The sequence below is a fragment of the Bemisia tabaci genome, chromosome 2 (assembly GCF_918797505.1).
Source record: "Bemisia tabaci chromosome 2, PGI_BMITA_v3".
NCBI classification, from domain to species: domain Eukaryota; kingdom Metazoa; phylum Arthropoda; class Insecta; order Hemiptera; family Aleyrodidae; genus Bemisia; species Bemisia tabaci.
In genome coordinates, this window is record NC_092794.1 from 9248136 (window position 1) to 9252964 (window position 4829).

The 4829-nt window shown below is 40.7% G+C and overlaps 1 long non-coding RNA gene across 1 annotated transcript; it reads right to left on the reverse strand.

Moving 5' to 3' along the window:
• Nucleotides 1-2157: 2157 nt before the first annotated feature.
• Nucleotides 2158-3243, reverse strand: LOC140223984 (uncharacterized). The gene is made up of 2 exons (XR_011899234.1): nt 3117-3243; nt 2158-2411 (listed from the first exon to the last, which is right to left on the reverse strand). It is a non-coding gene; the product is annotated as an uncharacterized lncRNA (long non-coding RNA).
• Nucleotides 3244-4829: the final 1586 nt, after the last annotated feature.

The window sequence follows — 4829 nt, forward strand, 5'->3', positions numbered from 1 at the left end:
ATCAAATTATATGAATGAAGGCATCATGCTTGCATCGGCGCATCGGTAAATGCGGAAATCAAGCGCGCAACTATTCGATCTCTGGAGTAGGCATGTGATGTGGTATCCCGCGGAAATGAAGGAAAATCTTAGCTTTTCGCCTCTCAAATTACTGACGAGTATTAATGTTACGCTCGTATCGTTATCAATTGCATTTTTCCGAGATGTTGACGAGATAATTATTTAATTTTTACACCTTTTCAATATCCGTAAAATAGTTCGGGTTTGCCGCAATATGGAAATCACGTTGTAATTTTTCTTTTGTTTTACATCACTCCTAAAAAAAAATCGCGTTTTCTCCGCGATACACGTCCGCGTTTACTCGTCGAAGTGATGAAACAGTTTTTCGGCAATATCTACAGCCCGAACAAACCGGAAAAATTGATTCTTCTTTGTCTCATATCATTGAATTAAATCGACCAAAGCTTCTCGACCACGCGACCGAGTGGATCGCGATCGGTCGCTTTTGAAAATGGAAAGGCTCTGAAAACACCAGTGGAAAGCCTGTAAAATCTCGATTTTTTTAAACACTACTGCGGTAAAAAGCACGTGTTTTTCGCCAAATCGCGGAAATTCATACGTGCAGAGCCATAGGAAAGTCATTTTTGTGGAAATTTGAGGGAGAAGGGGTTTTTATGAAGGGAAGACAAATTTTAAAAATGGGAAGGCTAAAAACGTTCTGCAACCCTTGCTTAGCGCAATCAATCGATTCCAGGATGCAACTATGGTGTTCTCCTAAATACAACGAAGAAGCATCGGTCTCTTGTGATTTTGAAATTAACTTTCCTCTGTGTAGTGGTGCATTTCCAGCAACCAGTCTAGCTCACTATACTTCTAATCGTCCCTGCACAAAATTTTACTTTTGCAAGAATTTTCAGTGCCTTGTTTTACTTAGATAGTAAGCCTGTCTTTTGCTTTCTTTTACAGAATCGTCTGCATTGAGCTGCGTACTGCTGATCTGATCGGTATGTAATTTTATTTTATTTGTAGCTTTCTGAATAGATTAAGCTCGCAATGGTTAATAGTGCCGAAGTAAGGTGCTTATATTATAATTGGATTGGAAAAAAACTTTAACTGCACACAATGGATCGAGCCAATCGGAGAGGTCGGACAGAATTTGGAAATACTTCAAACGCTTATAACTCCGTTTATACAAAACTTTGAGGTTCCAAAAGTAGTGGTACTATTGGTTTTCTAATTTTCTTCTTGTAGCACCCCTCAATGTCTACAGCGTCACTAAATACACATCAAAATTTCGACGGTGCAAGTCGACAATCACATAACTCGTTTGCGGTTGTCTGAAAATCTCCGCAACTATGTTATTTTTTTAAAGGAGAACAAATGGACATGATTCCTTGCAGTTTTTGCAGAATTTTCCTCGCACATAGAAGAAAAATCACGGCAGCTTTAAGGAATTACCGTTGAGTAGTTTTCCGTTTAAAGAATAAAGTATGACAGGAAGTCTGCGACGTCGCAAATCGAGTTATGTGATTGCCGACTTTCACCGTCGATTTGCAGTTTTAGTCAAAAATTTTATGTCCGACCTCTCTAATTGACTCGATCCACTGTTCGGCGAGAGTTAAAATCGTCGCTCCTCTGACGTAAGGGCGTATCACGATTTCCACTTGAGCCTGAGAACGCATGGACTTGAATGTAGAATAGGGCTCAAGTGCAAATTGAGGTACGACCTTACGTCAGAGGGACAGCGAAATGACGAACATAAGTGGTGGAAAGATGCCGTTAGGTTTTTTAATACTTCAATTCAACGATTTTAAAACTCTAAAGAATCAAGCAAACTGAATGGAGACCAGGTTGCAAACTCGCCCTCTTCAAAGGCGAGGAGTGATAATCAGTTATCGATATTATCCAATTTGAAGAATAGATGATCATGGTGTTCCTTGCAAACACCCTACTTATCGAGATTTATCGACCCTTTTCCATAGGTTTAAATGGTAGATCAATCGATATATCGCAAAGCACGCTACGCCACTGATTCAGACGGTGGTCCTTTTCCTATGCCCTCGAGTTTCTCTAGTCTAGAGGTGAAGATGAAAGTTATATGTATACAGGGTATCGAAAACTTAAGCACTTTTTCTCTGTAATTCCTGTGCCAATGCATATTTTTCAATATATTTTTATCATTTATTCTTTCTCATGGTAATACAAAAGCGCGTCAACTTTGATTTCCGGATGACTGAAATCGGGAATAAAATCAACAATTTGATGTCTCCATGCGAAAGCGACGACCGTCAAATTCCTCTTGTACACCTTGAGTGTCCTGACATAAGGATAGTACCAGCCCTGCCAGGCTCCCATTCTTTGGCCACTTTTCGTGAATGCCTTTCCCGGGATTACTATGATGTCAAGACCACCTGAAAATTACTAATATGTTTCAAAAAAGAACAAGGAAAATAGATCTCGTAGGCACGTTATTTCCTGAATTATAGAAAGGATTTTGAGGGATTGTAATGGAGCTCTTGCGTGTGTCAGGAATTTGCGATTTAAGTACTGATCTATGTAAAATTTTGCAAGAAACACGATGGTGCCACTGGTTTTCTCTGAAAAAATTAACTCCAAAGATCCAAGAAAAGCCACTTTGTTCGGTGACTCCAAAACTAAAAACACGGCAACCCTGCTTATATATTAGCCGCCCCCCCTTTCTTTGCATAGAGAGTTCTTTTTTGAGGTAGAGGTGGATTCTCAAGGTAACGTGAGATATCCCCTCCATCACTATCTCAACTTTGAAAGCTCTTGTTGAGCTTTGGAGTTGATTTCATAGAAAACCAGTAACACCATCATGTTCCTCGCAAAATTTTACGTACGAAGTAGTACTTAAGTCGCATATTCATCACGCATGCAAGAGCACCATTATTACTAATAGGTAAACGCAGCTGTAACCATTAATGAGTAAATCGAAAAATAAATAGTCTAAACCACTCCATGAAAATCAAGAAACCTTAAGCTTACATCTAAATCTTTCGGAGATCGTAGGGCATACTGCTTTGATCGATTATGCAAGCCCAAAGATCTGAGAGTTTAAAGCGTGCTATAAAGCGAATTCAAACTATGATGCCAACCTGTTTTGATGGCTTCCTGTTGATCCACAGTTCTATTTGGTTGCCTGAATTCGTATCTGTTCAGCGGTGAATCCAAATCTGACAAACCTCTAGTTGACACAAATTCCAAGTCTCTCTGGAGTGACCCTATAAAAATAAAGTCAACACGCTCACACATACTTAGCGATGCATATATATCCCTAATTTAAGTTGATACACTTACACGCTGCCGTGCTAAGGAAAAATGCCGTATAAACATCATAATGTTACCGAATTTTCTTATGGAAATTTTTTTCTTTTTCAAAGAATGTTGTACAAAATTTTCCTTGATTTGTTCAGATCATTCAGATAAAATTACGAACCGAATTCTCCGAAAAATCGGAGGTAAAATATCTAAAAATTTACCCGTAAATTCTTGATCCGTCTATGGAAATTTGACAACGTTTCATGGCTTATACGGCGTTCCTCCATAGCACAGCAGCATAGAAAGCAAGCCATCTGCAACTTTTGCCATTTATCACCTATCACTGTCAAATACGTGACTAAAGACTTTTTTGCCCTTAAGAATCTCCGCAGTCTGGATCGTCATCCGCGGATAGCTCGAAGCGAGGGACTCGCGGACCTTTCCGGACTCGAAAATCCCACTCAGAGGGTCAATACCAAGCGAGCTTACTTTGTTCCGACCCGATCGGGGAACTATCTATTTTGACGCTAAAAATTTAGTCCAAGTAATCCTAGTCGATTTTCCTCGATTTGGGACTGAGAAAAAAATGTCGAGATAGCAGTCGCATCCTACGCATTTTGAGGCGTAGAATCAAATCCGCACGGTCCCGACTCTCGGCGAGGCTCTCTGAGTCGAGAAATATTCAGAAACTGATCAAAAACGAGCATTTCTGACCACTTTTTGACTCTTTCTCTGGAGCGTATTCAGTGGCTAGCTCGAAGCGAGGGACTTGCAGAGCTATTCCGACTGGAAAATCGCACTCGGCGGGTCACTTCCAAGCGAGCTTACTTGGTTTCGGCCCGATCAGCGAACTTTAGATTTTGACGCTAAAAAATTTAGTCCGTGTAGCCCCTATAGATCTTTCTCCATTTGGACTGAGTTAAGCAGAAAGGAACCAACCCATATTTTGGAAAAAATTGAGTTATGAGTGGTTTGGAACTCAACCACTGCTCTACTGTCTATCGCCAAAAATTCATAGTTTTTGTTGGAGCAAATTTTGCAGAAATTGAACTTGAAGTTTAACTTTTACATTGAGTCTTATGCAGGAGCTAAACTTTAAGCCTCTTTTCCTCGGTTCGATCCCGATGTGGCTTGGTTCCTTTCTGTTTAACTCCGTCCATTTGGGACCGAGAAAAAAATTTCGAGATATCGGTCGCATCCTGCGTAGTTGGAGGCGTAGAATCAATTCCGCACGGTCCCGACTCTCGGCGAGGCTCTCTGAACAAGAAACAGTGAGAAACTGGTCAAAAACGAGCATTTCCGACCACTTTTTGACTCTTCCTCTTGAGCGTTTTCAGCGGCTAGCTCGAAGCAAGGGACTTGCGGAGCTATTCCGACTGGAAAATCGCACTCAGCGGGTCAATTCAAAGTTACCTTACTTGGTGTCGGTCCGATTGGCGAACTTTTGATTTTGTCGAGCCGAGAATCAGTCAAAAACAGGTCAAAAACGAGCATTTCTGACCACTTTTTGATCCTTGCTCTTGAGCGTTTTCAGCAGATAGCTCTAAGCG